This window comes from Mytilus galloprovincialis, chromosome 7, assembly GCF_965363235.1.
Source record: "Mytilus galloprovincialis chromosome 7, xbMytGall1.hap1.1, whole genome shotgun sequence".
In the NCBI taxonomy this organism is placed as follows: Eukaryota; Metazoa; Mollusca; class Bivalvia; order Mytilida; family Mytilidae; genus Mytilus; species Mytilus galloprovincialis.
Window position 1 is genome coordinate 10373406 of NC_134844.1, and position 27572 is coordinate 10400977.

At 34.6% G+C, this 27572-nt stretch overlaps 1 long non-coding RNA gene across 1 annotated transcript; it reads right to left on the reverse strand.

The window, feature by feature from the left end:
- Window positions 1-24622: 24622 nt before the first annotated feature.
- LOC143084395 (uncharacterized) lies at window positions 24623-27200 on the reverse strand. Its single transcript, XR_012981054.1, has 2 exons — window positions 27098-27200; window positions 24623-25476 (listed from the first exon to the last, which is right to left on the reverse strand). It is a non-coding gene; the product is annotated as an uncharacterized LOC143084395 (long non-coding RNA).
- Window positions 27201-27572: the final 372 nt, after the last annotated feature.

A 27572-nucleotide genomic window follows, 5' to 3' on the forward strand; every position in this document is an offset into this window, starting at 1 on the left:
AGAATATGTCTTCGTCCGTTTCACATACCAAACTTTTTTCTAGTACTGTATGGGACGATTCTGTACTCATACTTCACGCGTAGTTGAGTACAAGTGTCCTCGTAGTGAACGCACCCGACTACACGTGCAGTAAAAAGTGTACTCTTACGTCGGATACCGGGCAGTTTCTTTGTTATATCTGTACTTTATCAAATACATGTACATGTTAATATTTACTTAATATTAAATAGGTAAAAATTATTGCTGAAAGCCTGTTGAGGGTTTCTTTCTTGTGTATGATTATATAATTTTTCCCATGCCTGAACTCATTGACGATAATGTAAGGTGCTCTAGAATCATATACAAAACAGTGTAGCTGTGGCCATTGATTGACAACCTTAAATTATCCCATTGACTGGGGCAGATTATGTGAACGTTTGTCTGTAACAACCGCTGCTCACTATGTACTTGTTAAAAGGCACTTAAACTGTGGGGTCACAAAAGGTTCTCAACACCTAAATAAAGAAATTAGAAAAAACTAATCAGGAATAACACGATGTTTTGATTTATATCAATAATATAAATCAAAACATAAAGTTATTCCTGATTAATTTTTCGAACTATTTTAATATTAAAGGCGTTAAGAACATTTGGTGACCCCACAGTTTAAATTCTATAATAAGTAAATAGTGAGCAGTTGTCGTTACAGACACACGTTCACATAATCTGCCCCAGTCAATGAGATAATTTAAGGTTGTCAATCAATGGCCACAGCTACACTGTTTTGAATATGATTCTATTAGAAAAAAAATGGATTTCTAGTTCGGGTTTAAAAATGAAATTTCTCCTTTTCTTGAGCCTGTTTTGTACATTTAGTTTAACAGATATGATCCAATGGAAATTTTCACATGGAACCTTCGGTAAATAGGAAAATGAAAAGATAAGGGGTAATTTACAGGGAGACCACACTCCATCCATGAGAAAAACGGAGGGAATTTAAAAATCTAGAGGTCTCCACAAGGCTTTCAACAAGGGTGGCATCTCACTCCTTCTGAAAAGCTCTAAATCAACCAAACGTGTACATACGTTTGGTCATCAAGAGATTCTGGTTTCTCTTTTTGTGTGTCATAAACATTCAATTCGGATTTGAATTTAATTTACCGAAAAATTTTCGTACATTAAATCTTAGGACGGTCAGAACATTTTAAGGACGCAACAGATCGAAGTACAATTTTAAGTAGTTCATAGATGTGCAATAATTCAGCTTCCTGTACATGTTCATGAAGTTCTAAATTTTGAATGCTGATTTCTTTAAAAAACACAATTTTTTTACAATAAAAAATCTCAAAATGTCCGTTAACAATGAAAAAGTTTGACCATGAAAAATCACATATCTAAGAAAAGCAGTCGTTTAATTGATTATAAGAAAGTTTCAGTATATCATGTCAAATTTCTTAAATTTGAGAGTTTTCCTTTAGTTACAAATGCAGCTCCATGTCTGATGGTGAAATAAAGAATGAATGTCTCAGAAAGTGGTGCATTAGTTTCCATAAATGACAGACGAATCGGGCCAAGCTTAGTAACTTACAGTAAACAGACTACTGTAACATTGACGCACTCGTCAAACTGTTTAAAAGATTTGTGTTTATGACCAAAAATTTATATACAACTTCATTTATAAATTAATCTGAATTTCATAGCGCGTCGTCACAATAATGAAAGTTATAAAAAAAATCTATAACCAGTAGATCTATACTTCTATAAAGAAAGTATTCTTGTACAAAAGTGTATTTATTATAAAATGGTCCTAACTATAGAATAGATAGTTTACCACAGAAATCTTAAACGGAAGTTTCGACAATTTTAAACAGAAGAGATTTGAAAATAAATTTAACTTTAAATAAACACTGAAATAATTTTAATACCTCGAAGGTGTAAAGAATAAACCAACAATCTCAATCTTTAAAAGTGTCTTCATTGCACTAACCGACGAATTCATGTTTACAGTAGAAACAGTGGATGTGACTCCAATAAATTCATTATCATTGTAGTCATGAATATTTATCGCTTATATTAAATTGATAAAGATTTTATCGAGGTCGCATCAACTGTTTCTACAGCTAAAGCTAGGTTCACACTGCCGATCAGATCAACTCGATCAAGCCCGATCAAGACAAATTACGTAATCGGGAGACTGGTCTAACGCAATCGACAAGGATGTTCGGGTAAGTCTACCCTACTCGTCATCGATCTGACTATCTACCCGAGACTCTCGGGTAAGGACCGAGAAGCAAGTCACTCGAGAAGAAATCGATAATTCGTCGAGTAGAGATCGAGATTGATCGGGAAAGGATCATGTAGAGATCGAGATTGGTCGGAATACAACGGAAATGTTGTTGTATTCCGATACACGATCCGTTCCCGATCAATTCGACCGCTACTCGACGAATTCTCGATCTCTTCTCGAGTAACTTGCTTCTCGCTCCTTACTCGATTGTTATTGACATGTCAAAAACTCTCTGGTAGATGGTCAGATCGATGAAGAGTAGGGTAAACTATCCCGAACATCTTTGTCGATTGAGACAGACCAGTCTCCCGATCACGTAATTTGTCTTGATCGAGTTGATCTGATCGGCAGTGTGAACCTAGCTTAAGATCAGTTACATGTAACATGATCTCGTCGATTCGCACGACGAAACCATTGTTTATGACAGAACACACATTCTAGATTATGTATTTTTGTTTCCGTCAGTTCGAAAGTATTTGATCATTTCAACTCCTTTGTATTTCATAATATTTTCATGAACAAAGACATATGTTCGATTGAATAATGATTTCCTCGTAACAAATGATAAAAATTTCGGAGATCCCGTATTTGATCCTTTAACGTTAAAATGAAAATGCCAATGACAGAGGTTGATTATAAAAAATGTTTTACTGTGTTAAAAAAAACTTGTCGATAACGTAACTTATTCTGATGGTAAAGAAACGCGAATTCGATCACTACTCTGTTACGGGCTGTAATTTAAACCTGAAGCAAAAAGACTGTAAGCCCTATATACACCAAGTGCGGGATTGACGGTAGAACGGACGCGGAGAAAAAAAGCATTCTATAATAATTCCGAGTAAATTTTCTCCAGAAGAACAAAAGTTTTAGGAATTAAACACATATGTACTAGGAGACTGTGATAACTATACTTTCCAATTAGGGGGCCAACGTTTACTAAATTTACAAATTAGAAATAAAAAGATGCTCGTCCAATTACCATTAGTCAAAATTTGCTTGATGTCTTTGGTTTTGATGTCGTTAAATGTCCAGATCTTGCTATCTCATAAATTGCAAATCCCATGTCTCTATTTATCATTCTTTGTACAAATGACATGTTCCATATATTTTTTTGTTTTATTTGTACTTGTACTTTTACAAATAAAGTTTCATGTTACCCCACTTCCATACTTAGCAAGCGGAAACGTAGATATTTCTTTTTGCGTAAATATTCGTAAACTTTGTCGATTTCTTTGAAAAAAAAAGAGGCAATGATTTAAATTTTAACAACTGAAGTTTCAAGTGACGGGTGTAAATTGTAGGATTGATTGTTGGTTGCTTAAACGTCCAGTGGCAAATATGTCATGCATGTTCAGGACGAGAACAAGTTAACATTAATACAATAATAGATAGGTTTTGTAATAGAGGCGATCCGGGAAGATGGTTGAGAAAATTTGGATTGACACTGGAAAATGAGGGTATATCATGTGAGCAATATGCCACACATGACCTAAAAAGGCAACTATGTTAATTATCTATCAGTCATTTTGTCTCCGAACTTGTACATGTACATCATTTCCAACTCAAATCACACAAAAATATTTATAGATGCAAGTGGATACTTGGGACTGGCTTTAATCAAACTCTAACGGGACCTGGTTTTATTTATTTTTTTAATTTTTGCCGAATCAAGTTCCCATGTATTTCTCAGCCTACGGTAACTTTCTCAGGCCTCATTCTGATGTTGCTGTCTGTCCTGTGTAGACTTGGTCTATGATATTACTAAGCTAGCACTTTATTTTTAAAATGTTTCCAAAACTATATCAGATTTACTCTGTACAGCCAATGAGAATGTTTACACTTGGAACACAGGAAATGATATTCGGCAAAATAACCAAGTTAAACCACTTTTCTACATTCCATACTAACAAACTATTTTCTGTATGAGTTTCAAAGTCTGCTTGTATTGTGCTTTTTTGCCTTTTTCTATCCGTATTCTCATCCAGATAAATTTCCTTTTTCCATTTTGCCCGAGCGGTGTTTTTGACGACCATTTTAACGCCAATTAATAGTTGTACAATTCCCCGTTTTTTTACACATCATCCTAAGTTTTTATAGACAAGATTTCTATTTTCAAAACAAAATTTCATTGGGATACGGCGTGCATCATGAAAAAGTTTTTATTGCAAAAATAAACTAAGAGTAAAATAAAGTGATAAAACTCAGTCTATTTTGCATAAGAACATATATAGATAAATCGTGCAGATGCTAAAATATTAAAGAAACAGAATATGAATTAAAAGTAAAAGTAAAGTAATACATTTTTAAAGGTTAACAATTAACATGAGCAGAAGAATTGCCGGAAAACGATAAAACAATCTATGCCGAAAAGTTAACCGTTATGTATTGCATCAAAACTCTCGGCACTCTGCATCTAGAAAAGGTAACCGTTAAAAATGTCACATAGTTATGATTATCAAAAATATTTTTTCTTTATTATGTAATCACTTTGTGATTGCAGAACCTGCTTCATTGGCTTGTATGTGTGAACGTTATTCGATAACGTCAGGGACGATAACTCGTGGCGTAACGTCATTCGGTATCGTGTTACCTTAACCCGACTTAGGACGTTATTTGAAAGATTAAAGATGGCGACGTGTTGCGGTCGTCCTCCGGACAGTGGCCAGAATTCCAATTATAATGACGATTCAACAAGTCCAACCTTTTCAGAATTAGTGTCAGTAAGACTTAATAGCAATTTAGAAGGTAAAACAAACGGAACATTACCAAAAACTGATGCAATTGATGTATTGAACTCATCTCAATGTGACCAATGGTTCCAGTCCCAAAATGTAAACAATAACATTAGCCTGTCCAATTCGCAAGATAGTATTACATTCAGTCAAGACTCATACATTCCATCGCAGCAAACTATAATGTACTTAGATAAGGTTTTAGATGGCCTTCCCAGAGAAAAATACATTGACATGATTGTGCATACTTTAAAAGGCAACGAATCATTAGTAACTTGGTACCGAAATATACTGCTATCACGGGCGGGCGAGATAGAAGGGTGCCCAAAAGGGAAACTTTGCAATAGAAAAACCACAAATAAATCTAGTAGCATACAAAAATACGCCAAGGATTGTTATATTCTACAAATGTTTACTGAAGGCGACGCCTCTGAGATTGACTCTGTTTTCAGTAGGTCGGTTAATTCAACAAGTGACAATTTGCATAATGATACCATTTGTGAACAAAACCCCGTTAACCAGGTTGATATTAACAGTACATTGCAGTTGCTAATTGAAAGAGTCAATGGGTTAGAAAATATTTTAAAAAGTAAAGACGGGATTGAAAAGAAATTAAAAGCAAAAATTGAAGAACTTGAAAATGTTATTGACGACAACAAACGTCAATTTGAGTTACTAAAAGCTGAAATTACTCCAAAAATAGTGAAATTTGAATCGGAAATCAAGACCATGAGTTGGTTAGCATCTGACGTGGGCGAGTTCAATTTTATGGCACATAGTAGTAAAATGAAAGAAATCCAATCGGAAATCAAACAAAATCGTATCGCAATTACGTCGTTACAAAAAACATTCAGAAAAAAATCAACCCGTATTGAACCCCAAAATACTAGTAAATAAACAACCGTCAACAATAGGTACGAGTGAACACATGTCTACACCAATGTGTCCCGTTAATACGAATAAATCCACTGTGTCAAATGTGTCAATCGATTCATTGATTACAACCGAAATTGATCGTATGATATATCAGATCGGCCCCTAACAATCCGATCCTATAATACCTGGCGCTTACGACTCTGTAGATTTTCTAGAACATTGCGGTAAACGCCCAACAGAAATCATTGAAACAGATAATAATGCTGATTTAATTACGCCATCTTGCGGAAAGGAAATTGCAATAGCAACGAACACGAACATAAAATGCGATTCTTATAGAGACAAACTTTTAGAAGGCATAAACGAAAAAGCTGACTGCGTAGTTACTAAATTGGCCAAACCATTAGAACCCGCTTTTCAAATTCCCGTACGTATCAATGGTAGTCATCATGATCCCAAACCAGCAAATGAGAACTTTACCGGTGTAAGCCGTAAACGCACGTCCAGAGTTTACATTACAAACATAGATCCTTCCTCGAGTAAGGAAGGCCTATTGAGCTATGCGAAACAACGGGGTGTTAATATTACGCACGTCATACTATTCAAACCACGCAAAGGAAGAATTTCCGGTAGAATAAACGTTACGATGGAATCCAAAGAATTACTCCAAAACAGTGAGTTTTGGCCTAACAACATTATCTGTCGACCTTGGTATAATAATCGTGCATGGAACGATCGCATTAACAACGAGAATTCAACGGAGCCACACCACTATCAAGATGGCTCTTAGTTACATTCATGTACATTCTGGATATTTAATAACTATAATCATGCTTTCTCTAGTGACTTGGAATGTACGTGGTATCATGTCATCATCAGTCTGCTTATCTGAACTCTTTAAGTATACGAATTGTGACATTGCCGTATTATCGGAGCATAAGTTATTTAACCACTCTCTGCAATTTCTTAACACATTAGATAATAATTACCATAGTTTAGGTATAGCGGATACAAGTGTTAATATTGAAACCAGTAAATGTGGAAAAGGTGGCGTTGCAATTATGTACAAGAAAACATTGAAGTTCAACATAAAACCAATTAACTGTCCCGTCTCCGAAAGAATACTAGGAATTGAAATACAGTGTAACGAAAACTACTCTATATTTGTTTTTTCGGTCTACTTACCCGCAGACAGTAATATTCAGAATTACAAATATGAAATGAACATTGTTGAAGATTATGTCAGCAACTTTTCAAAATTTGGTCCCGTAATTGTAGCCGGTGATTTCAACACTAGTTGCAGAGTAACCGACCTTGGTCGAACCAATGTGAATAAATCAATCGTATTTTCAGATTTCATGTTAAGGAATAACATTATCCCGGTTAATGCAAGCACGCTTAGAGATGCTTCATCATTTACGTACATTCCAACTCGAACTTTACTGGATTACTTTTTGGTTAGCGAGGAATTAGCTGGTGACGTAATTTCCTGTGAAAATATTCCCGAAGGAACATTAAGTCTTACTTCGGATCACCTACCTGTTTTCTTGAAACTGAGCATACCGTATGTTTGCAATTCAACAAACAGTTGCAATAATGTTTGGCCGTCATGGCGCAAAGCATCGGAAAGCAGTCTTGGTGCATACAACGAACTTACCAATAAAATAGCAGATCAGCTCTTGGACTTGCCGTTATGTAATTTGTCCGACTTAGATACACTAGCTTGCAAACTTACCGATAAATTGAAAGACTGTGCAAACGAAACAATACCGTCGGGAAGCTTTAATCCAAAAACTAAGCCGTATTGGTCAGATGAAGTTAAACAAGCACATACAGCTGAACGTTTTGCTCGTAGGAAATGGATTAACCAAGACAGACCCCGAGGGGCGAACTTTCCTTCTTACGTCGAATACAAATCTGCGAAAAAAGAATTCCGGAATCGTCAACGTTTTGCCTATAATGCCTACATGGACAATACTTACCGTGAAATCGACGAAGCAGCTGAGTGTGATGTCAGACTCTTTTGGCGCTTAATATCACGTCAGAAAAACCGTAAAACCAACCAAATTTCAGAAATACTACATCACAACCGAAAATGTAAATCTCCAGAAGATATTTCAAATGCTTTTGCTGACTTTTATGCAGAAGTTTATACACCAACTGAAAACTCAAAATTTGACAGTGATTTCAAGGCTCATGTGACTGAATTCGTAGATCGCACACTCGAGTCATGTGCAACAAATAATGGCCTCCTCCCAGGAGGTGAAATAACCTTGTACGAAATCGAAACAGTGGTTAGAAACCTCAAGCTTCGAAAGGCAATAGGATATGACAAGCTGCAAAACGAACATGTGAGATACAGCGGTAAAAAACTACATACAGTCATTCTCCGTATTTTTAATGCAGTGATTAGATTCGGTCGTATTCCGTTGTGTTGGAAGCATGGCTTATTGATTCCATTGTTTAAAGGTAATGGAAAGTCCAAACAAGCGCCCGAAAACTACCGTCCTATATCGCTATTGCCAATAATGTATAAGCTGTTCGAAACTATATTGAAGAAGCGACTATTAACCTCTTTGCAAAATGATTTGTTTCCAAATTTACAACAACAAGGTTTTCTTAATGGACTTAGCTGTATCACTGCCTCCTTCAACTTCCAAGAAACTATATATTACCTTTTAGAATTAGGATGCAAATTGTATGTTGCGTTTTTGGACAGTTCCCGTGCGTTTGATACGGTGTGGCATAGCGGCCTAATTTATAAATTGTACCAACTTGGGATTAATAGTAAAGCTTTACAAGTGATTTCTGATTGCTATAGTGATATAACAAGTGCCGTTTACGTCAATGAACACGTATCAGTACCCTTCAAAGTCCGACAGGGCGTCAGACAAGGAGGTGTACTATCGACCATCCTTTACTGGTGTACATTAATGACCTTTTAAATGAATTAGAATTAGTTGGAACCGCAAATATTTCAAATATTCGTACAAGTAATCCATCATTTGCTGACGATGTAGTTTGCATTGGTACTTCGCCACAAAGACTCCAAAATATGTTGAATTGTGCGTACGATTATTCACTTAAATGGAGATTTGAGTTTAATCCTCTGAAATCTGTTATCTTAGGCTACAGAACTGAACTAGACCTTGTATTCAATCTAGGTGATAAAAGTGTTAACATTTCAACTGAGACCAAGCACCTTGGAATATTAAGGACGGTTGACTTATCACCGAGCACAGATATTCAGCATTCATGTAGGAAGGGTCGCAATGCTTATTTTGCTATAGCCGGTACTGGATCTTGTTTGTTAAATCCGTTAACTGTATGTGGCCTCTACAACAAAATTGTTATACCTGTGGTACTTTACGGATGTGAGCTATGGAACGGGATAAAACCAAAAGACTTCAGGTGTCTTGAAACTTTCCAACATTTCATTGTTAAACATATTCAAGGCTTTCCGAAACGAACACGGTCAGATATGTGTGAATCTATGACCAACCTCGAGAGACTACCTATACTAGTAGCAAAACGGAAATTGATGTTCCTGTATAAACTTTGTGAAATGAAGGCCCAATCACTTACCAAACAAATTTTCATATATAGACTTTTTCAGTATTTCGGAGATACCAGTAGGAAACAACATGGATTCATCCCAGATGTAACTAACATTTTATCAAAATATTCACTTTTGAATTTTTTGAATAGCTATATGTTTACCGGCTGTTTCCCAACCAAATTACAGTGGAAAAACATTGTCAATGGTGCGATTAACCAGCATGAGAAACATCGAAAGGAAGAGCGAATGCGTAGTGACAACGATTATACACGATTTCTAAGATTGTCTGAGAACAATGGCTATGATTTTATATGGCAATATGCAAAATATACTGGCAGACTTCGAACCGCTAAACATGTAGCTAAACTTTGGTCTACTCCCCCGACTAGCGGAAACTGCAACTTGTGTGGACACTTTGTTCAAGATACACTTTACCATCAAATTACAATGTGCACAGAACTTCAAACACAAAGACACTTGCTATATAAAAGATTATCAGAAATGACTAGTGACAATTTCTTATACACACTGCTTTCAAAATCAGACGAGTACGTGTCCTGTTTTCTGCTTGGCAATCACGAAGCTCTATTGGACTTTTTAACACCAGAGCATTGTTTAGACGTCCTTAACGAAGGATTTTCCTATCTTACATACTGTAGACTGTAAATACTTTTGAATTCAAAATATTTAGTGACATTAATTCTATTACCTAATTTCAAAACTTTGTAATTGTACATAATTTATATGCATTTTGTCAATCTCCTTTAGGAGGAAATAAAGTATGATGATGATGATGATGAGTAGAACTGTCCATTATAGTGGGCATGGAAGGATTCAATAATGACAAATATAAATTAAATTCATTAACGTAATGATTACTTCTCAATAAAATTACAGGTAGACGACTCCAGGTAAAAAGCGCAAATATCCGGTCAAATTAAAACAGGTAAATCAAAATTTGAAGCGCAAATGTCCATAGTATTTGAAGCGCAAATGTCCTATCGTTTTACAGGTAAAAAAGCGCAAACGTCCTATCGACGGAGGACATTTGAGCGCATTGATAGGACATTTGAGCGAGAAAAAAAATAGGACGTTTGAGTGCCAAAGTAGAACCCATTTGAGCGACAGAATTTTAACCCATTTTAGCGAAAATTAAAATTGTCAAAGCCCATTTTAGCGAAATATTTTTAACCCTTTTTAGTAAATAAATAATATATAATTAATTAAAAAATGTTTAATAGACTCAAGACATGTCAATTAAAAAACAGCACTAATAGACTCAAGACAGCACAACATAGAACAATATAAAACTTTTCAATTAAAATACAGCACTTAAAGTGTAAAAGGTTAAATCAAATGTTAAAAGTCTGTTCTACCCTGGAATTTATAACCTAGAGAACGTACGTAATGGGCTCTAGATATACCCCCTGTACAATACTGTTCATAGAATTGCACCAGGGTCTTCTCTTTCCCTTTATCTTTTCTCGATTGTGGTGCACATTCCTCTATAAATACTTTGTCTATCCTATATCGGAATCCATCACAATTTATTTTTTTTCCTTTATTCGTTTCAACAATTTGTATTTCGATGATGAAAATATATTCAACCAGGTAAATTTTCGCTAAAATGGGCTATCGAAAATACAGGAGAGCGGATTCATCAGGCGCTTAAATGGGCTCTAATGTTGGCGCTCAAATGTCCCCTAGTAGTTTTAATTTTTTCGCTCAAATGTCCTGTGCCCCCTCCTATATGATTAATTGGATTATAACACACAACTTGAATTAGGTAAGTACTAAACAGTTTATTTTATCAAAAATACTTCATGATTTTTTGCAAAAATAATTCGACATTATTTAGCACTATTATATTACAATAGTATAGCAAACTAAATAGCTTGTCTTCTGTTGGGTTAATAAAATGATATCGTGGTATATGTATTTTTTTTTTTTATTCTTTCCATATTAGGGTTACACCATACTAGCAGATAATGAAATTCATTTCCTATCAGCCCATGTCACATAATGTGCATATTCTGCTCTCACGAGGTATATTTAACCATCTACCAGCTTCTATAGGGAATTTCAAATTTGAACATCGCAGTTTACTCAAGTGTACTCTGCGTTGTTTATTTAGTTTCGTCAAGTAGCTTTCAAGACAGAAATCCCCTTTAAATGATAAATAAAGGTCCCCTCTTGAGGCACTTTTATACGGAAGCGTATTAGCGCCACACATTTTTTTTTCTTCCTATGTTTGCGTTATAACGCAAACCTTTGCGTTCAACGCAAACCTTTGCGATATAACGCAAACCTTTGCGTTATAACGCAAATCTTTTGCGAGCTTTGCGTTATAACGCAAACCTTTGCAATATCTGTCTTAAGGTGGCTCGGCCCTTTAACAGTGCGCATATTTTAACGCATGTTTCTTACGACGAGTGGCTTGGTAACGGTCGCTTTTAGGGGTCTTCTCAAAAATAGCTTTGACGAACTTGGAACGCGGGCGTGTATGAAAGCACCCTTGACGATGTAAACAAATGATGCAAAACGTTCTTCAAAACAGGAAATATGTTCGATCAGAAATTCAAAGTGCTTTCTTCATTTTTCGCATAAAAGTTAAAAAGGACAGAAATATACATGAATATAACATTAAAAAAAAAAGAATACATAAATATTGACAAAGTCACATGTATGACGTCGACGGTTTTTGTATAGTAAGAACTTCTTACTATACAAATCCTTGGTGCCGCTTCGCTCGCAAAACGCATTCTCATCTTACACGGTCGCCTCTTGGGTCCGTTCGTACCATATTTTAAATTCACTTAAATACCGGTTGAATTAAATGATGTCTTGGAGATTTATTTTTGAAAATGTTTTGCCAATGACGCAATGATTAACTGTAAACAAATGATAGCGATGTAAACAACTTCATGTCATCGTACAGCTTTCAAAAACAGGTAAACGTGTGACCCGTATCAGAGACAAATATGTGTATATATGTCTCTGCCCGTATAGTATGCTTTAAAAGCATCGGGGCGGGTTTATTTTCAAGCTATAATTCGTTTGGCGTTTTATAACAATTTGTTTCTGTCATAAATCTATTTAAAACTTGAAATATCTTTATTTTCAAGTATTTTTTGGAGTTTATTCCCGAGTATGCGATTTATTTTTCCACTGCAAAATTTTGATAATTATAGTTAAATATTTTTTATTTTCCCCAAAACAAATTTGAACATGCCAATTTTCTAACAGACTTAATACTTGACAGGCACACATAACATTTTAATTTAAAGATTTGTTTACCTGCACGAAAATCATTTGATTTTTTTCTCGTATCACAATTCCATGATTTCCGGAACACTAGACTAAGTCCTATAATCTAAGACCTCGGGGCCAATGTTTTCTATTTTTATGATACTTTTCTTCTATTACTTATTTTGCTGAATTGTTATTTTGTTGATTTGCAATTTTCTGTCGTATCTATCAATATGTCAATCGAGTTCATATTAAAAAAAAAAGAAATATCAGCATTAAAACTAAAATAATTGAATCAGAGCACTGAGTGTTATTAAAATAGACTAATGGATCCAGCAACTTATTTAACTAAAATGATAATTTGTTTCCCTGCAGAAATAAAACGACACTTCAATAATTTGCTGTTTTCCTCCTTTTCATGCAGATGAAAATTAATCAATCGGGGCGGATCCAGCCATTTTAAAAGGGGGTTCCAAACCCAGGACAAAAGAGCTAGGGTGTTCTAACTATATTTCCTCATTCTATCGTCCAAAAAAGGGGAGTTCCAATCCCCGGACCCCCCCCCCCCCCTGGATCCACCACCATGAAAAGTAACCGGGACTGGCCTAGTATTCCAACCTTATATATCGGTCTATGATACAATTCCTCAATACTGCATGCTTTGCGGAGAACCGCAAAATTTTTGGTTTCACGATGTCGGGATTTTGCTAGGACATACACCCGCAGCGTGCCGGACAGTCTCAAACACTACTAAAGACTTTATATATAAAAAAAATCTATACTACTACTAGGTTCAGGAAAAGTTTGGATTGTAATTTAAAAACTACGCCCAGTACACAGGAACGCTACATTAGCCGGTAATGTTGGCAAACTTTAACTTCTATCTTAATTTTTGATATGCTCTTTTAAAAGGTAAGCTAATAAGGAAAGTTCTTGATTAAAAAAAATATAGTCGAGTGATGTCATTGCGGCAAAAAAATGTGAATGACAATTTTGTTTTTGAACGCTGATTTGATCTTACCGTGGCAAAGAAATGCATAACTAATCATCGATCTATGCGTGATGATAAAAGGAGATGTTTTTTTATTTATAATATTGAATTTTAAATTTGAACTTTGGTGGATAGTTGTTTCATTGGCAATCATACCACATCTGCTTATTTTCATATCGTGTGGTTAACATAGAAATATGACTAATCTGACAGATGATCCCTTGATTATACAGGGTGTTCAAACAGTTGGATATATACATACGAAGCCTCGTAGGGTAAAAAGGGGGAATTTTGCCTATACATGCACCAAGCATAATTGTCCATTCATTTTCTTATGGCAGTCCATATATCTAGATCCTCTTACTTTGCATAACTTTCATAATTGATACTTATCTGCATGTTCTCATCCGTATTATGCTTGAAATACTTGCCAGTGATCTTCTTCTTCTTCTGGAAGTCCAACCTATCTGCAGGGTCACCGCATTTAAAAATTTAGTTTATTTTTAAAATTGCGTTGTTTAAAATTCTATCAACTGGTTAAAATTTAAAATAATATTAACAGTTAGAATAGGATAAAACTAAAAATTAGTTAAAACAGGAACTTGTATGTACACTATACATTTAAAATTATAAAATGGATAAAAGTAATCTTATCAGTTGTTTATATTCTCTTAGCAACGGAAATTGAAAGGAACTACTAATCTGTACTAGTAATTGGTTAAATTTATGGACTAGTATGATTTCTTAATAAGTTTAAATATATGTAGTTAAAAGATAAAATGGTAAGGGATACGAATAAAACAAGAAACTTGTAAAAATTAGTTTTAAGTAAAACAGTAGAGTTTGTCAATAGAATTTGGGTCTATAAGATTATTTACAGGGGTAATTAATACATATGCTCTAGTTATGGTTTAACTATGAATTACTTAGTATTAATTAAGTATATAGACAAGGTAGTATAATACTTGTTATATGTTACATTCCCACGACTGACAGCCACTTGTAGTTTAAGCTCAGAACTCAGCTGATTGTTCATTTGTTTTCCAAAAGTTGGGTTCTTTTAGCATGCAATGCATAGATCCAGTCTTTGCAGATTCGTTCTAAGTCTCTCTGCTGAGGCACAGTTATAAGGTCGTTCTTAGAACAGTCAACCAACAATTCTAGAAGATCCTCATCAGAATCAATTATACTGCAATAGTGGATATGATTATCCTCTAGTAGGGATTTTAGTCTATCTTGATGAATTTTTCTCACACAATTCAGACTTTCACAGTTGATAAGGAAATGTTTATAATCTTCAGGTCCTACCATGCACAATTTGCATTCTGCAGATTTTGTTCCGTCAAATCGGTTGGTAATACTTTGGGTTTTGTAAGTTCCTGTAAGTATCCTGGATTTTATTATCCCTTTGCTAACATCTCTTTTATTATCTCTGACACTGCTCCAACAGAAGTTTGGTTTTTTAAAGTTCCAGTTGTTTACCTCCATATATTTGAGTGTTGATTTGCTTCTAGCAGATTCGGTCCATCTGTTTTTCCAGGTTTTGTCTATAACTTCATGAGTCAATCGTTTCCAATTTTTCTCAGGATTTAGTATAATCTCATGTGCGGATGGAAGATCATAAGATTTGAGAGTTCTGTCCACATTTATATACCAACTATTTGATTTATCATCTTTTGTGGCTAGTTGTCTAATTCCAATTTTACACTCAATTGAGTTGGGATCTTTTGATATTCTTAGAAATAGGGAAATGACAGCTTTATGTACGAGTTGCTCAATAGATTCGGCTCCGAGTAAGATATAGATAGCAGCATCTGCAGTTCTTTGTGGTAAGGATAGAATTTGTTTAAATGTTTTTTTCTGAAAAGCTTCTAATTTTTGTATATCGGTTTTAGTAATGTTGAGAATTTCAATTCCATAGAGCATTCTTGGTATAACATAAGTCCGCCATAGTTTATACGATAATAGTGGATTTATACCATTTATTCCATGTAATCCAGCTCCTAATAGGGAATACATTGAAGCTCTTGCAACAGAAATTCTATTCTCTACATTTGGATTATTTTTCTCTTGTCTTTCAATTCCTAAATGTTTAATGTTTTGCTTTTCGTCTATTTTTTCATTAAAAAGTTGAAGATTTATATCTTTATTCTTCTTGTTAATCATTAGAATTTCAGTCTTTTTGCTGTTTATCTTTACCCGATCGTTTTTGGTACAGTTTTCAATGATGCGTAGTTGGGTTGAGGCATCATGTTCTGAGCCAGCACATAGCATTATGTCATCTGCGCACGTTGGGCAACCCACATAATTGGTTCCAATTTTAATTCCTATGTTTGTGGATTCAAGAGTATCGAGGATATTCTTATTATAGGCCTTGTAAAAATTGGCAGAGAGAATTCCACCTTGTTTGACTCCCTGCTCATTCACAAATGTTTCCGAGATATATCCTTGAGATTTAACTTGTGTAGTTGTTTTGTTATATAGTTCCTTAATTAGTAACCATGTAGCTCCATTAATTCCTTGATGATATAATTTCCAAAATAGGTGTATATGGTCTACCACGTCAAATGCTTTTTCTGCATCCAGAGTTATTAGAATGAGACACTCGTTTTTATCTTTGGCTTCGTTAATTGCTTCAGAGATGAGAAGAGCAATATTAATAGATGATGCACCTTTAGTGAAACCTTTCTGAAGCTTGTTTTGATGTTTATTTAGTGTACCCTCGATTCTAGCTCTAATACAAAGCTCCAAAATCTTACAAATGATGGAAATGACTGTGATGCCTCTATAGTTGGATGGTATAGTAGGGTCTTTGTCCTTTTTGTGGACAGGGGTCAGCAGACCTTTTTTGATGACTTCAGGAACATGCTTTGTATAGAATATATTGTTAATTAAGGTAACTAGGAATTCAGTCAACTCTGTTCCACCATAAATTAGATGTTCTGCAGTTAAACCTTCTACATCCCCAGCCTTTTTTCTTTTTAATATTGAAATACGCTTGGTGATTTCTGTTGAGGTAACAGGTTGAATTGTTATTTCTTGGTTTTCACAGATGTTGACAATGGTTTCCATGTCTAGCTTGACAAGATTATCATGACCCATGTTGAAGTTAGGATTTGAATTGGTTTTGGCTAATTTTTCAAAGTGATCTTTGAAGACGTTATTTATCTCGTTTGGAGTTGATGCTTCTCTTTCTTCAGTTCTAAGGGTGTGCGTGAACTGAGAAGAAGAAGACCGTTGAGTTTTAATAAGTTGAAAAAATAGATCCTTGTCCCTATCTGAAGCCATCATAATTTCTTCATGTAGTTTAATTCTTTTGTCAGCCGTTTGTTGCCTTTGTATTGATCTGACGGAACGTTTCGTCTCTAGTCTCTTCAAGTTGTAAATATTATTTTTCGAAGGAGGTGAACCAACCTTTTTCCACAGATAAAATGCCTTTTTTGACAGACCCACAGCTTTAGCAAGTTGTGGAGACCAGCTGATCTTATTTTTTCTACTAAATTTGGATTTCCTACGGGGATAGCTCAAATTTAAAGCATTAGTAAGACCAGAAATTAGCTGGTTTGTAGCTTGTTCAATACCGTAAGGTGTTCTCATGTTCAGATACTTTCTATCTTTTAGTTCCTCCTTCAAATTTTGTTCATAACTTGTTTTGTCAACCTTTTCCCAATTAATCTTAGTCACAATATCTCCATTCAGTTGTTTTTGAGCGGTCTGTAATCTAACAGAAAATTCAGCGGAGACGGGATAATGGTCTGATGTGTTGTGGCCTTCTCTTAAGATTTTCACCTGCATATATTCAGTTGACTCGTCATCATTCTCTCTAGATTTTGTTAGAATGTAGTCTATCTGTGATTTTGAATCACCTTGATGGTATGTATGGTCTATAGGGTAGTTAGATGGTAGCTCTATTTGATTTTCCTTACAGAAGTTTTTAAACAGTTCATCTTGAGTGTCCTTGTATTGTCTATGGAATGAAGCATTTAAATCGCCGGCGATAATAATTGAATGAGTTCTTTGATATTTTAGTAGTAATTCTTTTAAGATGTCCAAAGCTGCTCTATAAGCATCATGACCTTTGTCGGTACCTCTTGAGGGGAGATATACATTTATAAGACATATTGGGTCTTTTGTGGTTGAAATTTCGATAGCCTGGATTCTGTTATCTCCATCAGGAAGTTGAGAAAACATAGTTGACATGGACTTTCTATACAAAATTGCAATACCTCCATGGCCTCTTGGTCTACTGATTGGAGATAAGGGTTCATTATCATCAATTTGTCTCGAGAAGGTTATAAAATCTGAATGATGTTGTTTCAATAATTCTTTTTCATAATTAAAAAGCCAATGTTCTTGTATCAGTACAATATCATGTTTATCAAGAATTTCATCAAAGTAGTTTTTATTGGAATTAAAGCCTTTAATGTTGAAAGAGACAATTCGGAGCGGACTTGATTTTCCTAAGGTTATATCATTCTTGTCACAGGGGCTGCTATATCTGGGTCCAGGAGGAATGTTTGACCTTTGTCTAAAAAAGGATTGTATATGTGTTGAACATTCTTGTTTGATGGCAATCCTACTGTGTCAGAACAATTTTCTGATATCATTGTCTCACTCCTTTGTTCAACAGCAAAACAGTTTTTACTATTTGAGTTTGAGGAATTTAATATGGTATTGGGATCAGGATTTTCAGGGTATGGTTTTGGTGAATCTCTGGGAGGACCACTTTGTGAAGGAACATTCGGGTTTGCTTTCATTTCATTTTCTTTTCTGACAGCAAAACTGTTTTTACTATCTCCTGTAGAACTGTTACTAATTAAGACATTAGGAACATAAGAATAAGAATTTGAGATATGCTCTGGTACATTTTTATCAGTAGATGTGTTTATCTGTACCTTTCCTTGAGTAGATGACATGTGGTGAATTTGAGAATGAAGATGAGTAGATGGAGTGACAGCAAAACTGTTTTTACTATCTCCTGATGAACTGTTACTTATGTCATTAGAAACGCAAGATTTTGTGATAAGCTCTGGTACAATTTTATTACCAGATGTGTTTATCTGTACCTTTCCTTGAGTAGAGGACATGTGGTGAGTTTGAGAATGAGGATGAATTGATGGAGTGACAGCAATACTGTTATTACTATCCAAGGGAGATAATTGTGTTGCAACTGCAGCTCTATGATATATCATTTGTGGATGCTGGGCTTGCATATGACTATTTGGTATGTTTTGTGACGGTACCATTTGAGTTCTGCTTGGTTGTCTAAACATATAAGGTGGTGGAGCTGGAACTGTCTGCTGGAATAAGGGATGAACTGGTTGTTGTAACCAATGGTTTTGCACTGAAGTTGGAGAAGGTTGAACAACATGTTGAGAGTGTATTGTATGTACAGGGCCTTGTTGGTTCATATGTGCTGTGGCTTGCAGGTTGACTAGGTTTTGACTTTGTTGTCTAAGTGTGAAGAATTGATTTTCAAGGTGTTGCAGTCTCAAATTTGACATTTCCCGCTCAAGGTCTCTGATTCTATTATCCACTTGTGAACAGTGACAATTAGAACAGTTAGCACTGATTGATGATGGGGTCTGTCTATAACTATGAAGGTCAGGTCCATTTTGGTGGTAATCATTTTGACCGAGCTGAGTCAGTTTCATGTTTCTGATTAAGTTATTATTATCTAGTATGGTGTTCTCTAGAGTGGCAATATGTGCTTCTGCTACGGCGAGTTTGGATTTTAAATCATCTTGCTTCAGTGTCTTTTGTTTCTTTGGTCCAGTTTGTTTAGGTTGTTTTATTGAGTTATTATCTGTCTGCAAAATTGGAGAAGAGTTGTTTCTAAGAGCTCCTATATTAGTTGATTGTTGTTGAGCAGTATGAACTTGTTTTCCTGTATGGTCTTGTTGCATGTCCTTAGAATTCCCACAATAAGGGTCTGATTTTGGAGATTTTTCAAGATTTCTGTTTATCTGAACTGTTTTCACCAAAGTATCTAGGGAGCATGAGGAACCAGTAAATTGAACCATATTTCCGGGATCTGTTTCTATTTCTGAGATGGATAGGTCATTTATTAACGAATTACACTGTGTGCATTTGAATTGTTCCAATTCATCAATACTCATAGATTTGTATTGATCAGAAGTTATGTTTTGACATTGAAAATGGAATTTTTCTTCACAAGTGATACACATGATAAATTCGAAGTCGATTATGTTCTCAGAGCAACTAGCACAGTTTTTGTGAGATTGGGTAGAATCTGTTGCTACTATTGTCTCAATTGATGTCAAATTTTGAGTTCTGTTTAAATTGGTCAAGAGAGGATCATTTTCATCTCTACTGGATGTAGGTACGATTGCAGAATGGGAAGAAATGTTATCTGATTGTATCCAATTGTTAGAGTCCTGATCAGACAAGAAAGATTTACATGAATCTTGTATGGCTGTGTTCATATTGTTTAAAAATTCTATAGATGGTAATGTACTTAAAATTTCATGTAGGTCATTTTTAATAAAGTCCTTAATCTCTCTACCATTTGCTTCTACAGAGAATGCAGTTTTGTATAAATTGATTCTGTAAACTTGTCTCCTACCAACATTATCATTTGTGATTGGTTTAATACTGAGTGATTCTTCCACTATGAGATTGTTTTTGTCCCTTTTGAAATGAGATATAGCTGTTAATCTACTTGATTTTTCATAGTAAGCAAGAGTATGTTTGTGAAACATCAGAAACGCAGCAGGAGAGAATTTCATAACAAGGGTTCCTCTTTTGAATTCAGCCTGTACATTGAGCTGTTCAGTAGCATCAATCATTTTTTGGGCTGCTTTGGTTGGATTTAGTGAGTAATTAGTCACTGTTGATTTCCCTTGAGTTAATCTATTTGGAGTAAATTGACTAGATAGTTGCAAACGTTCCCTGTTTTTTTGTCGTGCTTTATGTTTTGCAACTGCTAGACTTGGTGTATATCTATATGGAGAGATTTTCTCTCTGTGTGATCTCCTTGGAGAAGACATTTTAGATCAGATAACAGCAAAGCAGTCTTTACTGTACTGAAGCTATTAAATCTTGACAAAAATTATTTACTGAGGGTCCTTTCCTTATTCCAATAAGACTAGATAAAATTTTGGACAGCAAAGCAGTCTTTACTATTTTGAAGCCAATGAACTTGACAATTTTTACTGAAGTTCCTGTCCTTTCTCTAATAACTCTGGATAAATTTATTTGTTGTTTGTTGTTGTTTTTTTTTTTTTTATAGCAAAGCAGTCTTTACTATTTTGAAGCCAATATAAGTTGACAGATTTATTTACTGGAGTGCCTTTTCTTTCTCAATAACTCTGGATAAATTGTGGACAGCAAAGCAGTCTTTACTATTCCTAAGCTAATGTGACTTGATAAATTTGTTTACTTTGTTGTTTTCCTTTCTCTAAGAAATTTGGTAGAATTTGGGCAGCAAAACAGTATTTACTATCCTTGACGTTTGACGAACATATATAAATTGGTGCACAGATGACACAAAGTATGTAAGCTATGAGTAAGATAGGGTGATCCCTATGGACAGCAAAACTGTTTTTACTATCTTGATGATAAAGCTGAAGAATCAGGTTATATGATGATTATAATATAGAATAAATATAGGGTTATGACAAAAATAGGAAGATCTCTTGTTAAATGCTCTTAGCGGAATGTATGTTGATAGTAATGCAGAAGCTGAATTTGTCTGATATATAAAAATGGACAGCAAAACTGTTTTTACTATCCAAGATTTCTGAACCAAACTCTTGTTATCTATATTATGCAGAAGCAATTATAACTATAGTGATGAAGCTGTGTCAGAGATATGGTGTTATTATGTTGTTATATGATGGGATGACGTAGACAATATTTAAATTCTTTTCCTTATTTATAACTGTATCAGGTTCACTTGGATTGTATAGCAATTAGGCAGCAAAACTGTTTTTACTACCTTTACTAAAAGTTATTTACCCCTTTTTTTTTTCCTCAGAATATGTATGTTGATAGTAATGCAAAGCTGAATTTGTCTGATATATAGAAATGGACAGCAAAACTGTTTTTACTATCCAAATTTTCTGAACCAAACTCTTGTTATCTATATTATGCAGAAGCAATTATAACTATAGTGATGAAGCTGTGTCAGAGATATGGTGTTATTATGTTATTATATATGATGGGATGACGTAGACAATCTTTTACTTCTTTTCCTTATTTATAACTGTTTCAGGTTCACTTGGATTGTATAGCAATTAGGCAGCAAAACTGTTTTTACTACCCTTACTAAAGTTATTCCCCCTTTTTTTCCCTCAGACTATGTTGGATTGTGTGATATTAGTCAAAATTAAAGTTGCATCCTTAACTTATTGGTTGTAATGATGTTAATTCAATTGACAATAGAAAAATCTGTATGAGCAGCAAAACAGTTTTTACAGCTCAGTTTTCAAATTTTGAGTTTTTGGATTTTCTGTGCCTGTGGCGATGCTTTTTTGATTTTGTGAAACAGTCAAACACCATCTGTCTGCCAATGCGTTGATACCAGAGTTTTGCAAGCAATGGGTTGGGGTGTTCACCATCCACGTACACGTGCTTGAAATTGTAATGGCTACGAGCCTTTGCTCTTTGTCCCTTGTGACCTTTGGTTGGGCGGGTTAAGTCTAATGAAAATCGTGGTGATCTGGCGTTATCCAAGGCTGAGGTATTAAGCTGACGGATTACACTATTAATAGAATCAATTTGTTTTGAAAGCTTGATGTCGTCTTCATAAAAAGAACGAGGTTCAGGGTGTTTATGAGAAGAGTTGTATTCCACTAACGAGTAATGAGGGATTTCGAGCAAAGTAACTCTTGGTGTGTTTTTCTTTCTGGACACTTTTATGGCTAAAATAATATCCTCAAGTTTGTCTTTTATGTATTTGATTATACTGGAGGTATTCTGAAAGCGTAGGTTTAAATATCTACCAGATTTTACAGTAATATCACAGTTTCCAAGCCACACATAAACGTGGATATTTTTATATCTTTTGGTTCTTTTGTGAAGGTTGTTACGTACCCAGAGTATAGAATCTCTCAGTCGAGAGCCAGACTGGTTTATAAACTCTATCTTTAGCTCATCTAAGTTGGTAACTTCACGTTTAATATATGAGCCTTTGCTATCAGATAGCAAAACCGGTATATATTTTTGCTGAAGACCTGATGTTTGGATTTTAATCTGCCTCAAGCTCCTTCTAATGTAGCTATCAGTCATGGGAATAGTCTTGCCTAGCAAGGATAATAACTATTATCGAAAAGGGGGGGGGGGGTATTAATACAAGGATAAAAAATAAGAACGAAGATAAAAGATAAAATGAGGTCACCTGGTTTGTTTATAATCCTACATGGTGGAACTATTCAGCAGAGAATGTTTTTTTTTAAAGTTATTCCAAGGAGAAACAAAAATAAAAAATTAATTAATTGTATAGCTTGTTAAATTATTAACTTTTAATAATGTAATTAATTAAACTTTACACTATTTTAAGGAAGCTTTTGTAAATTTTACTATTTACCCTTCAAATGGCGGGAAATTTAATCTCGTTCTGCACGGGCAGAAACCCAAGATTCTAGTTTACTTAATTATGCTTTATTCTACATAGCATTTTGGAATAAATGTGTATTAAATGTTTTGTAAGGTTAAACGAATGGCAAATAGGGTGTGACTTTGTGAAATTCCTGAAAAACTCTCAAATTTTCTTCTCTGATCATTCAGTATGTAAATTAAATTTTCATTATGTGCAATCATAAAAAAAAACGTAATTTCTGGGACTTTTATTTGTTTGACTATGTGGTATATCAGTTTATAGTAATTGTTGAAGTCCGTACGGGGACATAATTGTTATCTTCTATGTAAATTGGTCTCTGTTGAAGAGTTGCCTCATAAACAATGATACCCCATCTTCCTATTTTTATACCCTATGCAATGAAGTGGCGCAGGGTATAACGTTTTTGACCCGTCCGTCCGTCCATCAGCCAGTCTATCAGTCTTGTTTCTTGTCATCACAACTCTCAAACCGCCTAACAAAATTTCATGAAATCTTTTTAGATAATAAGGACATACTATGCAGATGTGCATATCAACAGGAATTTACGAGTCAATTTTTTTCTAGGAGTTATGCCCCTTTGAACTTATTTGCTTCAATATACTACTGCATTTGTCCATGCAACTCCTCTCAAACCGCACAATAGAATTTTATGAAACCTTTTTAGATAAGGACATACTATTTAGATGTACACATTTTTTTTCTAGGAGTAAGGCCCCTTTGAACTTATCTGCTTCAATATACTACTGCAACAGTTTGTCATTGCAACTCCTTTCAAACCGCACAACAGAATTTCATGAAACTTTTTTAGATAATAAGGACATACTATGTAAATGTGCATATCGACAGAAAATTATTCTGATTCAATTTTTTTTCTTAGTTGTTTTATTTCTCCAGTGGCAATATGAGGACTGACTGCCAAAGCGGGGCCAGCTTCAGTTATTCACAATATAATCAACCAATGAGCCTGCACCCTATGTCGGACTTTGTAACAATCATCCCATCAACCAAATATTTTGAAACATATTTAGAATTCAAGAAACAGACAAGTCCATGAAAATGAGTTTAAGTTCAGATAAACCCTGCAAGACAGACATATTTGTTTTTCATTCATTCTTTTTTTACATAAATCACCCATTCGTTTTCTCATTTGAAATGTTTTAAATTGTTCATTTGTCATTTCAAAGCCTTTAAAACCAACTATGCAGAATAGGTTTTACTCATTGTTGAAGTCCATATGGTGACCTACATGTATATTTATTTCTGTGTTATTTGGTCTCTTGTGTCTCATTTACAATCATATCACATCCTCTTATTTGATATTTTAATTTGTTATAATACATTTAATAATCATTTCTTACACCAAATATACATGAAGATGACATATTTATTTCACAATATAGCATATTAAAAGAGGACTTACTGTTGACCAATGAACCATACAAGTGATTATGTGGTCAATGACATTGCCAGACAGAATTGTAAATTATTGCACGCAAATAGTTTATCTACTATACATGTACCTTTTAGTATTTATTATTTTTGAGTATATGTCCGACATGTTGACGATGGACAGTCAATGGTATATCATAATATGTCCTGAAAACGAGCGTAAAAAAAGCCTCAACTAAATCAAATTTTTGAAACGTGATTGATTTTATTCCTCTAATATCTATATATATCAGATCAAATTTATAAAACATTTATTAATATAATTAATTTCAATATACTAGTATACATGTAAGAATTGTTGCCATTTATACATCATGTACATACATGTACAATCCATGTTTGCAATCATTAGCTGATCAGCTCTATATTTTCATTATTTTTATTCTCCTTCACTGTTTTTTTTATAAGACTCATATATATAATCTGTATTCATCATTGGGACAGGTAGCAATATATATAGGTGAAGTAGGTCCTTTTGATTGGATTTTTTTTAAGGATTTTGACAGCACTAAAGCATATACATGTAGTTCCAATTTACAGTTGATCTTAGCTCCTGAAGTGGATCGTGGCAACACATATTGCATATATACATGTAGAATGTTGTTTTTAAGTTTCAGCACTTTACGCATAGTTTCCGGTTGCAAGACTAGAATATGATACTGGCTTCTCATAAAATTCTGTCAGTACTTTGCCAATAGTTTCCAAGTAAAGTTGAACATTCCAAGATCACTCCTTCCATTTGAAATGTACATGTACAAATGTACTTGCAGCCTGAAATTAAATATCAGAGTAATTCTGTCAGAAAATCAACAATTATTGGCATTCAAAAGCATATAGATGTAGACTAGTTCATAATGGGTAATGTGTCCATGGGACACAGATGAGCTGCCGCTTGCATATAAAGAATGAAAAGAGTGACACCACCCAAATTTGTACTTGATCTGAGTGTTGTTGTAGTAAGCATTGCATATAAGTTTCAGAACATTTGGATGAAGCAAACTTGTGTTAATGAAAGGAACAAAAATTCAGCATTTTTTTAATTTGTAAAGGGGCATAACTCCAGAACAGTAAAAGCGACCCCACCAAAAATTCAAACTTCATATATGTTTGTTTGTAGTATCATATATGTGCATTAATTGTGTATTAGTTTCATAACATTGTTAGAGGCAAACTGAAGTTGGAGAACAGAAACCTAATTTGGGAGGTACATGCAAGTTTGATAAGACTGACAATGCAAGGGTAACCTTAAAAGAAGTAGAATGGTATAAATTAATATGTGTTTATTTGATAATAGGTTTGTTTTCATGTGTTTTTGTTTTCCCTTGAGAACACATAAAATATTTTTTTATAATTTAATTTGGTTGAATATATATCGAATTTCTGAACAGAAAATAATGAAAATGAGACACAAAAAAATATAACCAAAAAAATAAACCTTTTATAATACTGCTTCTATTGGTACCAGGATGCTTAATAAAATCAATCCAAAATATTTAAAAAAAAAATTTAGTTTTATATACAATATACATGAACAGCTAAAAATCTCAAGTGACAAATACTTATGGCCACACTCTGTACATGTTTAACCCTGATACTTCTATTACTAGACCTTAAGACATGTTTGTATACCTAACAGAATTAGGGGGGGGGGGGGGGGGTTATGGTAAACAAATTGTGATTGATCAAGACGAATCCGTCAATATGGTGTAGGGTTTATCATTTACAAATTAGGCCAATTATATCATATTCTCAAGAAAATAAACAAGTCAATCAAAACCCTTGAGGACCTTAATTGAGGGGTGGACAGGGATAAGGAGACGGGGGAATGAGGGATCAGAGAAAAGGGCGTATCTTGGAAATATATTTTGTCTTGGAGCAAGGAGATGGAAGTATTGAAGTAAAAAAGGGGGGGGGGGGGAATTTAAGGGTAAAAATGGAAGGGAAGCCTAAGGAGTAAAAGCTGTTCCGAGGGAAGTTATGGGGTACCCCACATACATATGACCCTGATTTGGCTAAGAAATTAGATATTACAAATGATGATTAAAAAAAGACTAATTCATTGACACTAACGGTAGCGTAAAAATGACAGTTGTGGTGCTTTATAGTAGATGTCATCCCTTCCTCTTCGGCCGGATATTTTTTTAAACTGGCCAGACATGTTTACAACTTGTCTGTAAAGGGTAAAATAAACACATAAATAAGATACCAGCTATAACGATCTATAACATTAAACATGGAACAGAAATTGAGCCCGTGCAAGGTTTCAGCCGCAGTGATTTTCAACAGTAGCGAGTATTTTGAGACAACCCCCAAGTTTGTATTTTTCGTTATATTGATAACATTTGGCTGCCTAATATATCGAAATCTATGTTTTCTTATTTAATAACTCTACCTTCATCGTTGTATATTCGCCACAATGTCTGTTATGCATGCACATGGTCGTATTCATCAATATAGTATGCTGCTCGGCAATGGCGACCTTGAAATTCCTCTGGTCCGATAATGTGACACATCTCCATTAATCCTGATAGGGAGTGTACACGGATTCCACTGTACCCTCGCAGCAATCGAGGGGTGCTCCGTTCACGGAGGGATCTTCGTACATACATACATACATACAATGGCGCCAAATTAGATGGAAGCAACTCGCGCCAGACAAAATTACCGTATTTCACCAAAATAATCAAAATTTCGCTTTTTGATAACAAACAGTAATACGATAACCACATTTATATTCAGTCATCGTTTATTGATATAATTACAAACATTATTTTATTAAAGCCATCAATAAAGAATTCACAATTAAGTAATTAATGGAGTGCATTGAAATCAGATCTTATGGGGTAGAGGGGTTAAACAAAAGGTCG